Source organism: Dermacentor silvarum, chromosome 5, assembly GCF_013339745.2.
Source record: "Dermacentor silvarum isolate Dsil-2018 chromosome 5, BIME_Dsil_1.4, whole genome shotgun sequence".
NCBI classification, from domain to species: Eukaryota; Metazoa; Arthropoda; class Arachnida; order Ixodida; family Ixodidae; genus Dermacentor; species Dermacentor silvarum.
The window spans coordinates 158,897,447-158,910,013 of NC_051158.1; the positions used below are offsets into that span (position 1 = coordinate 158,897,447).

The 12,567-nt window shown below is 45.5% G+C and overlaps 1 non-coding gene across 1 annotated transcript; it reads left to right on the top strand.

Moving 5' to 3' along the window:
* The first annotated feature begins 2,363 nt into the window (after positions 1-2,363).
* Trnal-cag (transfer RNA leucine (anticodon CAG)) lies at positions 2,364-2,438 on the top strand. Its single transcript has one exon. It is a non-coding gene; the product is annotated as a tRNA-Leu (tRNA).
* Positions 2,439-12,567: the final 10,129 nt, after the last annotated feature.

Genomic DNA, 12,567 nt, shown 5'->3' on the forward strand with positions numbered 1-12,567 from the left:
GCGCTGCTCGCGCCCGACGAATCTCGCTCGGGCTACTTTGTGCGCACCAGTTCTGAGTATTAAGTGTTTTTTTTTTTTTTTTTTTCTGAGCTTCTGCACTAACATATGGCACACTCTAATCGCGCAGCTTGTTCTTCTCGGATGCCCGTGAAAGCATGCGCGTCGAGAGGGGACGGCGCACAACCGAGAAACGACTTGATGGACGCGGTTCGACACGGCACAAGAGCACCTGATTTAGAAGCGAAAGTGTATCAGAGAGCTACACATTCATTCGGATCGTTTAGGCTCCTCCTTTCAGGTGCAGAAATGTCAGGACACGGATCTTTCTTTGCATTCCGCAATGTAAACATATAGCCAAGGGTTGAATGCACCACCTTTTTTTTTTTCTTTGCGGAAACATGTCCCGCTGAAAAAAAAAAACAAAAAAAAACATCAATAGTGCAAATGAAAGAATATATTAGCTTATGCATTATAGTTACAGCTATAGAGAAAGTAACCAAACTTTTATGTCAGGAAAAAGCTTTATTCCAGACTCTCTATTCAGAACTTTTCCAGATAGCAACTTAGCATTAATTTTAATTCCAATGTACTTTAGTGTCATGCCGTTTTCCCCATTACAATTATGAATCGCTGCAACTAATTCAAACCATGTTTTTAATGTTTAGTCCCATTGTTAAATGCTTGCCTGCTCCTTTGCAGAAACATGTATTTAGACCCGTTACATGCCACTGGTCTCAAAATTGTGTGTACATTTTCTCTGCACTCAGTAAAATTGAAATAAAAGGAACCAGAGCCCTCCCACTATTGTGAAGACGGAAGCCAGCGAAGCTGTGACTATGGTGGGTCTGCTGTAGTGAATATTGCTATATAGTGAATTTATATATTATCTTTATTGATTATCTTAATTGTTACGGGGGAAAAGACGTAAGCAATATATTTACAGAATATTTACAATAACTGTAGCGGCTGACAAGATGGTAGTTGTTGGTGTCGCCTAGCTCGCGAAATTAAGCGCATCGTCTTCTTTGGAGTAATCGTACACGTCTTCTTCATCAGCCAGTCACAATATTGAGCGTCTTCGGTATGTTCGTCAAAGAGCAAGGACACCGGTGTCTTGTTTTCGCCCGGCGCGATGCCCAAATAGTGCGTTTGCTGCGTCATGTCCGCCCGCGACACCGACGAGATCTCTCCCGCTCCTCTTCTCGGCGGCTCATGCCCACATATCCAGCAGCGCGGGTATGAGCCACACGTGATTTCTTTCTTAGCTTCCTCCTTTCTTTCGTGCTCTCTTTCTTTATTGTCCCTGGCTCATACCCGCGCATATCCAGTGCGGGTATGCGCTACACGTGATTTTATTATCGTTAATCGTGACGTAACTGACGAGCATGTGATGTTATTGATCTCATGACCTATCAGTCATGTCATTCATCCGTTTTGACACCTGTGAGAGCAGCATTCCGGGCAAGTTGGTAATCCATTACTCAAGTATTACTTGAGTAATGGATGTAATATGTAACGAAGTAATGGAATACAAGTATTATTTGTGTCCATTACTCAATAATACTTGAGTAATTTGACACCTGTATTAAGGCACAACTGCAGGGAAACCGCCACGCACATGGAGCCGAAATGCTGATGATGCGGTTTTCTTTTTTTTTTCTTTCCTTCTTTCTTTCTTTTTTTGTGTTTTTTACACGCGGACACCGCGATAGCTTTGCTGTAAAACACATGCATACAGGAACAAGTTTATTTGAACTTTGCAGAACTTTCCAAGAGAAGTTTACTTTCTTCTCTTGGAGTTGCCTGTCAGATCTCGGTATTGCGCGAGCCCACTTTTGAAACACGTCTTTGCACGCCGGTATAACGCCGGTGCTGGGAACAAATACTTTTTCGGCGGACGACGGGTACCCAGAATTGCACTGAGGAACGAAGCACCAGCGTTCAGTTTTCTTCTTCGTTTTAGAGTGCATCTTTACTACAGCTCACAAATGCATGACCCACGTAAAAAAAAATCACGTAACCGATTAAAAAAAAACGACGCAACAGCAACCCCGTGATGCTGTCCTACAGGGAATCTGCGACGGCGGTGGCGGCACGGCCACCGCCGTGCGCGGCCTAGTGCAAGCTTTCGCCTTTTTTCTGGACCCGATTCAAGGTCGATGTAAATGGTCGCGAAGCTTCGGATGAAAAGCGGTGCAGAACCAATTGTCACCGACATCAGAAAGGGCGGTTATGGGAGCAGCGATTGAAGCGCCACTATGTTTGGAGGGAAAAAACATTGCGAAAGAAAAAAGCGCTCTTTAATTAAAGCAATACACAGGTTCATTAAACAAAAATAAAATTCGCCCTGCCATCTGCTAGCCGCCTGGTTAGCTCAGATGGTAGAGCGGCTGCCCCAGAAAAGCGGTGGTCCCGGGTTCGAGTCCCGGACCAGGACGAATTTTTTTTCAACTGCGAGGCTTTCTTTCGAGGAACCCGGTTGGGTTTCCACAGTAGCAAATTGCTACATTTGGGGATGTCTCAGTTTCCCTTTAATTACTTATCTCCACCTAGCGGATTTCCGCTGAACTATAACATCAAACACTTGCCTTTGCTTCGAGTTGTCGACAAATTCGACTTCGCCCTGCCATCTGCTAGCCGCCTGGTTAGCTCAGAAGGTTGAGCGGCTGCCCCATAAAGGCGGTGGTCTCGGGTTCGAGTCCCGGACCAGGACGAATTTTTTTTCAACTGCGAGGCTTTCTTTCGAGGAACCCGGTTGGGTTTCCATAGTAGCAAACTGCTACATTTGGGCCGATGTCTCAGTTTCCCTTTAAGTGCAGTGTTTCATTTAAAGCTATATAGTTGCAATAAAAGCTTGGTGTACGTTGCTGCATGGTTTGCGCGTGTGACCGAAGAATTCCCTAAATTATTATTGCATTCAGATATACATCTATACGATTTTTACGAGTCCAAACTATTATTTTTCATGGTACAAGCTACTGCTCTCATCATACATAATCGTTCAACGTAAGAACTTTTTTTCTTCATCACGAACAAGTTTATAATATATTTTATAAATTTATAATAACCCAATACAGTCGACGAAATTGAACCAAAGGATTTTAGTTGTAGGAATATCAATATTTATGCTGTTGTGTTTTACATACCGTCAAGCCAAAGCATTTCTCTTGCGCATTCCGTGGTATAAGAATACGCCCTGGACGTTCGCGTACAGCCCTTACATACTACTGTATACATCTATTCTGCAAAGCAAACTTCGCCTTTCTTGATTTAGAAGAACTGATGAAGGGCTATTTCGTCCATGCAGAATTTGTGCTTCTCCTCGTAGGTTCAAGTTTAACGTGTAGTCCGAACTAAACAGCGTTAATAGCTCTTATATTCTTGAATCTCAAACGGTGAAACAAACAGGTGACGGAAAAGGCAAGTACGTTACCTTCGCAAGTGACAGAGCTCTGCTGCGTTCAGAAATTCGTAACTGTCTGTGATGCCACTGTGAATGTGGTTTTCAGTTTAAATACGATGGTAAATATGCCGCAGTTGCAATGTAACGTCGCCGCAGCAGCAGACGACGCGCGCCGCCTGCGACAAACTCCCGACCGCAGCGCCAATTTTCTCGTCATGATGCGGAGAAGTGCTGAACTACTCTTCGTGTCCCGCGGACGGCACACCTACCCATCTAGCCACCGTAGGTACGGTTACAGTGTACGGTTACAGGTACGGTTACAGTCTAGTACACTGTAGTACGGTGGCTAGATGGGTAGATGTGCCGACCGGCGCGTCTGGAGCGTAGTTCACCGCTTCTCCGCGTCATGACGCAAAATTGGCGCTGCGGTCAGTAGAACGGTTCCGCAGCGCGCGGCGGAACCAGGGGCTGGCGGCGAGCAAAAAAAAAAAATAAATAATAATAATCATAAATAAATAAAAAATAAATAAAAAATAAATAAAATAAAGCCCGTATTGGAATAGTTATATGTCGTCTGTTCGTGTCAGTTTCAAAGGTGAAGAGCTCCATGTCTCTCGTACTGTTTGCAAGTTCCTAAGCGATGTGGAATGTTCCAGGTCGGAAAAATGACCGACGAGACTACCGGTGGCATTGCTCCACCAAAGAAGACCACCAAGGAGACTTACTGCTTCGCTCCGAACTGCAAGTCGGGCTTTAAATTTGTGAGAAAGACAGCGGATATGTTCCGCTGTCTGACAGCGGAAATGTTCGCCCCGGGCTGCTCAGTAGCTTGCTCAGTATCGGCGACGTTTATGAGCAAGCCGTACACCGAAAAGCGTGCGTCGATGAGCTCCTCGACATTGGAAATGTGCAAGCCGCATATGAGGTGCTCAGCGCCTGCGACATCGAGCAGCGCTGCGCTGCTACAGGGAAAATAAAAGTAACCCTAGGCTTATATTCTATATAGTAGGCTATGTAGCAAGAAAGTTCCTGCAAAGAACCAAGTGCTGCGATTGCTCAGGGACATTACTGAATTAAACAGAATGAGTAGGTCAGGGCTGTTGCTCCCTTCTGAAGCACTAAAAAAAACTGGCAGCATCACTCGTAGACGCCTTCAAGCTGTGCTTCAGTTTAAATGAGTTACGAAGCAACAGTATCGCCGACTTTGCATCCTTTCTGCAGCTGAATCCTTTGAATTTGATCGGCTGTGAGCGGCACGTACAAGAAAGAGCTCACAAACGATGTTGTGAAGTTATATTTAATTACACGCCTATACTTTCTTGTCAAGGGCAAGAACATGCATGGCGCGCGAAAGACCGAGGGAGCTAGAAGAGGAATCACTTGAAGCGGAGGCGTGTGCTGTGGATAATGTCATGATGTGGTGGACCAACGTTGCGACCTGGATGGTTCTAGGCTATTTATGTTGGTGCGTCTGCTGACTCAAGTTATAAGAGCGCTTTTTGTATTTTAATTATATTCATGAATCTAGCCCAAGACGTATTGCTTTATTTTATTGCAACCAAACAGTGAACTTACCATGTGAACTTACCATATGCACTTACCAACACAATTCGTCTAGTAACAATTTAAATGCCGTAACTGAGGCAGCAATAAACACAATAGCTGGATTTCTCGAAATTGAAACATTAGAACTCACTAAATATCACGTAAACACGTTTCCATATACCGTATAAAACCATTGCAGTATTGTTTTATGCATGGAGAAAATGCATCTACGTTTTAATGCAATGGGCTGGAGCACCGCATCTATACCAATAAATGTGACTAATCGCCAAGCTATAAAATTGACTTCAGCATACTTCAAAGCTAGAGCAGAGGCGGCGATGCTATCAAACGCGCTGCTCGTCTACACAGCGCAGCCGACGTTGCGCGCAGCTCAGCCGTTATAGTGTCCGCAGCGCCATTTTTGCGTCATGATGCGGAGAAGTGGTGAACTACGCTCGGTCGGCACACCTACCCATCTAGCCACCGTACCGTAGGGTAGGTGCGTCGAGCAGACGACAGCTACTGAGCCGGCGAGCTCGTCTCAGCCAATGAGCGCTGCCGAAACAGCCGGAGCCAATGTTTATTGGCCAGAAATACAGAATAAGACGATGGCAGCGCCACCACATTTTCAGCGTTTTTTGCTTCATCCTTGGCGCTTGCTAAGACGTCCGCTGGAACCACTCTAGAACACTCTAGCTGAGCGGATGATGAGGAACTTTGCATGATTAGAGTGACCTAGAATATGGGAGAGTGTCCAAAGCGCCGCGCGAATGCATGGGAGGAGCGAGGACCTTTTTGTGTGAACTCCCGCGGGCGCCGCTGTACCGGACCCGTGGGCTTTCTCCGCTGCGGAAGCCGTGCCAAGGCGGCGAGCGTCTGCTACGAGCCTGATATTTTGGTTGCTATTAGCCAACATCGCGATAATTTTGGATATATTAAGTACCACGTCACCGCAAGGTAATAAATACCGCAGTGGCTCACCAGACAGAGAACGCGCTTGCCGGCTGTGAATACGCGTATTTCACATACTGCTAGCTCGCTTGGTCCGCGCATACGTGGCTGTTTGAGTAACGCATTCCACGCCCTTTAGTTATGCGGGGAATGAGCAACGTGTACGTGCTGCAGAAGAAAATAAGCTGGAGACCGCGATAATAACCAAGAGAACGTAGCAGATATGGCTAGCTCATGCTAACGCTTTTACACCCTATCGTTTCCTTTCTTTTATTTCACGCATTCGATTTGTTTTACAAGACTGCCTCCCGCGCTCTGCTGTTTCTGTATTAAGGCGAAATCCTTAACTGGCTCTTGGGAAGCGGAATGTGTCTGTTGGCCGATGCCACGTTACCAAAAATAAATACAAACCGCGTAACTCTCACGTCTCGTTCACTTGGTATATATACCAAAGTACAGCGTGGAAGGGCACACTTGACACTTCACATACTTGGACTCACGTCACGATTAACGATAACAATATGACGTGTGGTCATATGACGACGGCCAGAAATCCCTCTGATGCTGTGGGTGTGACGATAAAAATGTGTTGAATGCCAATCTCGATCTCAACGTGTCGAACTTACCCATATATCACGAAGAACTGAGAGCACAGGTAAAGGGTAATAATAGTAATAATAATTTCCCCAAAATCACAATATGGCTATGAGAGACGCCGCAGTGGAGGGCTCCGTTATTTTGACCACCTGGGGTTCTTTAACATGCACCTAAATCTATGTACACGGGTGTTTTATGCATTTCGCCTCCATCGAAATGTAAGCCGCCGAGGCCGGGAATCGAACCCGCGTCCTCGAGCTTAGCAGTAAAACCTACCAAAGCCACTAAGCTATAGCACGGCGTGTTAGGTAAAGGGTACGCGAGAAATATAAGCGGCAAAAAAAAAAAAAAAGACAACTCAAAATAAATGAAACGCTAACAGTGCAACATTGTATACGTATGCCTCATTTCATAATTACGAGCAAGCGTCAGAAAACGAACATGATGGATTACGGAATGTGCAAATCGTCTTTCGCCTTGTTGTGTTGCAAGAGCGCAAACATTCAGCCAATTTTAACATGAAAGCAACTTTATGAATATTTGTTGCGTATGCTCGCTGGTTTGTACACAGCAAATATACTAACTGATAAATAATTACGTACTTGTAGTTACGTAATGAAAGAGGCAACAAATCAACAGAACATAAACTTTTAACTTTTTGCTGTTATTGAAGGTAACTATTTTAGGGATATGTAGAATCAATAGCAATATTTGTAGTGCATCAAAGGCAGCAATTTTCAAGACAATTTTCCACTCAATATAATGCAAGCACAAACATCGTCACGTGCCATGAATGCTTCTTAGTTTACGCAAAAAAACACACGTTACGCAATAACTATAGTATAATGAGAAGTTACATGTTGGTAATTTCAGAGAGGATTCACGAATTATTAAAACAAGACTATTGCAGTAATAACTTTTACATACCAAATTAGTACATGGCTAGGCCCCAGTAGTAGCTATCTATTCATTTCAATGTAGAAAAAAATATATTTGTTTAGCTATTGGCTGGATCGAATGGCTTTTCTTTCGAATGTCTGAATTTGAAGAAAGCTTGGCTCACGGTGAACCTTAAGGTACATCATGCGCGAAGTTTGTATTGAAGAGAGTGTACAGCAAGAATTGTTTGTGTACGCAATCTCTGAAGCGAAATAAGCCAACAATATTGCGGCGTTAGGGCCGTCTTTGCTCTTTCTCTTGCTTCCCTTACACCTTCTCTCTCTGCTCTGTTCATAATAAAATATTGTCGTGGCTAAAAAATATTCGAGTAAACACATATGCATATAGCTGTAAACCACTACTGACCGTGAGCGAAAATCGCGTAATGGTGAGCGAAGCGGTCACTGCACGCACGTAAGTATTTCACTTGACTGCGCGAGTCAAGTGAAATAGTCAAGTACTTTTTTCATTACTGTTATTCTTGCAAGCATGGTGCTTTTGCCCGCGTACCCATGTGAATAACGTTTCTTTTTTTACGTTCTTTCCTTGCGCGGGCTCATTTAGCACGTTCCTACGCACGCACAGTTACCGTAATACCGCTCCCGAAGTCTAGCACCGGAGCTAGGCCACGCTGATGAGTTTGATACGTTAGTTTTTGCATGATCTTGCTGCCCAAGCACAAAGAAACGCTCAAAGATGGGTAAGCTCCATGCGGCACCACACTGTTGAAGTTAAATAGAGTTCAAGTGCTTTGCGTGGAAAATGAACGCAAAAAACTACAGCGTGTAGTAGACGACCCTCGCATCCCGCGCGCTTCGCGAGCGCGTAAAGCCCACGATGGATGGATGGATGGATGAGGCTGAACCCTTTAAACCGGGCGGTGGCATACGCCACCTAGCCACGGGTCCGGAGCAGCAGCGGCGAGGCGCGGCAGTTCACACAAAAAGGCCCTCGCCGGAGCCGGCGCTCCTTTTAACTCCGTCGTCTTTATGTTGAGGGAGATGCATGCGATGTCACACGGTCGCCCTTCCACTATAACGGAGCTTTTGGTCAAGGGAGATCGGCGATCTCCCTCAGCGGCTGAAGGGAGTACTCTCGTGCCCAGGCTTGTTGTTGTAAAGCTGAGAATTTAATTATGGTTTGCATTAAAAATAATGTCGAGTGTTTTTCAAAACAGCTCTGTTGAAATAAATAAACGTTCAAGTGCAAATCAAATCTACCCACTAGAGTGTACTAGACAATGGTCGAGTGGGCCGAACGGCGCTCTCCCGCTGAGGCGCCGCGTGTAGAAAAATTGTGCGAGGGCGCTGCGAGCGAACTGGATTGGGGCGGAGACGAGCTCCGCGGCATATTCAACGTACTTTCGCTGCGGGCGCCGAGGCCGATTGCGCATGGTACGCTCTCAAAGAAGTGCTTTATTTAAACTGCAAATTTATGTTTACACTATTTTGCCAAACATATATATTTGAGGCATGAATTATAGAACACGACGTCTTCAATTTTGCTGTCGTTGTCAGGCGCGTCGTCTGCTAGCGAGCGCGCGTTCGCTACGCGGACGCTGGTGGACGCCTATTTTTTCTCGCAGAACTTCTGCGCAGCAAATTTTTTAATGTTTTAGTTGCTTTGGTGCGCCCATGACTCTTGACGGTTGATACCAAATGTAGTTTTAGCCAGGTGAACTGCTGTTTTTACCACTGTCCTCTAAAAGTAACTGGTATCTCAGCAACATTAAGCTACGTAAGAAAATTTTCTTATTGATATCGTGTCATTTTACGCGCGCTTCTTGTTGAATATTGATCAGCGATAATGATTTAAGAAAACAATATCAGAGTGAAATAAACCAGTTTTATTAACTGCGCGGCTTGAGGAATGACCAATGTATTTCTAGGTAATTAAATCAAAGGGTACATAGACATATGTATGCACAATATATATGTAAGGGAGAAAATAACAAATATTCTAAATGCACTAATTGAAAAAGTCAGCACTACCAACCGGAATAAGCGCACGTGTTTGCAGTATCAAACACACTTATTAGGAAGGCTGCACATTTTTTTTTTTTGCATGTTCAACTTAACATAACAGGCGTGTCCGTCAATTGTGCATGTGAAACACGCTTAACAGCGACCTTGCCCTCTGCTTTGTCTGGCACGACCAGGTCTTGGGGTCTTCCCTTTAACTCTCCATCCTTTTTTTTTTTTTTTTGCATGTTCACCTTTGTCATATATCTCTCTATCTCTCCTTTCTCACCTTTTTTTGGCGCCTTCTTTCTCTACCTGAAGATATAAAAAGACTGTTGCAAGATTTTCCTGTATCCCTTGATAAAGGTCGGTCCACCGACCGAAACTGTTGGGAAAATGATAAACCTAAGATAACCGCGAAGTTGTGCTTCTGATTTTCCTAAATACGCTTGGCCCATTGAAAAATCCAGTTACTTCTACAGCAATGGCTGCCAACTACTCCACTTCCAAGCGGTTATCTCTTCGCTTTCCTCGCATTCCGATAAGTTGTGCCATAATCGGAGACTCGACCATCAAGTACGTCCACGAGAACTTCAACCCCGTCGAACCCGGAACTCCAGGTTTCGTGTGCTACAGCGGCGCAAGGTTCCGCGATGTTCCAGGTCTCCTTCAGCATGTGGCACCAACAGTGCCGAAACTGGTGCTCCATGTGGGAACCATAGACATTGCGGATAATGGAGCGACGCAAGCCCTGGAGGAGCTGACACAACTCGTGAAGAATATTCGCCAACAACGACCACAAGCAGAGATCTGCCTGAGCCTGCCACTGCCTCGAGCCCTCAACCGCCGCCGCCACGGAGTGAACAAGCGGTTCGTCCACTGGTTCAACAGAGAAGCGTCCCGATATGTGAACCAGGTGCGCCGCCTCTGCCACCGAAGAGAGCTGGGACGCGGGGTCTTCTATCTAGACCACGTCTTCCAAGAGATGCCGCCTTGGAGGGTCCTGGCCGCAGACGGTCTCCATCCCAGTTTTGAAGGCGTGGCGATGCTGGCGCTTCACTACAGACGCCTGCTGACCACCAAGACAAGCCGCTGGCATCCACGCCAGCAGACTCTACCGCCAGCCGGCATGGCGACCACCGCGAGCTCCGGCACTCCACAGCGTGCCACAAATGCCGACTCGTCGCGCACGCCACCACCCCAGGCCCAGAAGTCCACCACCCCTCCAGGACCGCCTCAGATGGCCTACAACCTGCGCAGCTTTGCGGACGTCACTCGGCGACCGACGCAGCCACGGCAGAACTGACAATTTCAGGGTTCAGGTACGGTCCGCTCCCCTAAACCACGGTCACGTGCATTTCAGCAAATCAGGAAAACGATTGAGAAACGCGTAAAGTACAATCTTCACAGCACGACGCTTAAGTCATATGCAGCTTCTAATTTGGTACCAAAAGGCTTGTGTCTAAAGCTAAATCCGGCAATGACAACACTAGATCAGTATGAGCGGGCACAGTGGGACAAAACACTCCATGAGGCGTCGCTTAATCTCATGAAAATAATTATTGACCACAGTGAACGCAAATCTCACGAACTTGAACAAGCTGAACACTCACTGAAATGCAAATCAGATCTCAGCGAAATAGAGGGAAACGACCTAGTTGAGTATGAAAATAGGAAAATAGGGGAGACAAAAGAGCGTAAGCGTCGGAAGTTAGAGCGGGATGGCATACCTCAGACGATTTCCATCAGCGCGACCGTCCCTGCGACCACCACAAGTATTAACAATGGCGTAGAAACAACGGTAGTTAACCTTTCATCTGCCCGGTTAACGGCCTCCGAAATTAGTCTTCTTGCTAAAGGCCTTACATTCTGTCCGGCAAGCGGTAAATTTAATGAGTTTCAGTTTTATCAGGATTTGGATAATTTTGCCAGAAATCTTCGCTTGCGGGAATATTTTCATGATAAACCCAGCCGAACAGCATTCCCCGGAGCATCAGGAACAAATTGGTCGCCACCAGATCAGAGGGACAGATATTTGGAAATGTATATATCCGCCGTCCAAAAAGATATCATGAGAGCATGCTCAAAAGTGAAACCCTTTCGACAAAACTTGTCGTACGAAGAGCGCAAATCGTTGGACTCGCTGGGCCGTCGATCAGATGTTGTAATTAAACCTGCGGATAAGGGTGGCGCAATAGTAATATTAGATAAGGTCGACTACCTGAAAGAAGGATATCGACAATTAGAAAATAAGGACTTCTATACGGAACTCACAGAGGACCCCACTAAATTGTTCGAATCAGAAATATGCCGCGAATTAAATTCACTGCACAAGGAGGGGAAAATATCTAGAGATATGCTTAAAGCAATGCTGCTGATTCAGCTAGCCCCTGGTCGTTTTTATTTGCTACCCAAAATCCACAAAACTAACCACCCCGGTCGCCCTATTGTCTCAAGCAACGGCACGGTAACAGAAAGAATTTCAAGTGCCTTAGACTTCATAATTAAGGACATAGTCCCGACCATTCCATCTTACATTCAGGACACCAACCAATTTCTTCGCACAATAACTGGACTAGAGATCCCCGAAGAAAGCTTCCTGGTGACAATGGATGTAGTATCCCTATACACAAACATACCACAAGCAGAGGGCATTGGCGCGACAGTCAACGCTTACATGAACGCAAACACGCCTGTAAGTCTAGACGAGGACACGCTGTCAACGCTACTGCGGTTAGTACTAGGATACAATAACTTTGAATTTGACGAGAAACACTTCCTCCAGATAAGCGGAACGGCAATGGGCACGAGGATGGCTCCTAATTATGCGAATATTTTTATGGCATCACTTGAAGAACCTTTTCTTGCGGCCAGACCTTTGAAGCCGCTCATCTACAAAAGGTTCTTAGACGACATATTCTTTATTTGGCACCACGACGAAGAAAGTCTCCTTAAATTTGTAGCAGATTTTAATTCAGTTCATCCGTCAATCGCTTTCACTTACAGCTATTCTAAATCAGCTGTAAACTTTCTTGATGTCACGGTACAAATTAAAGATAATCGCATATTCACAACCTTATATAAAAAGCCAACAGACCGCCACCAATATCTTCATTTCAAAAGTAGCCATCCACAACATTGCAAGAAAGCCATCCCGTATTCACAGGCCCA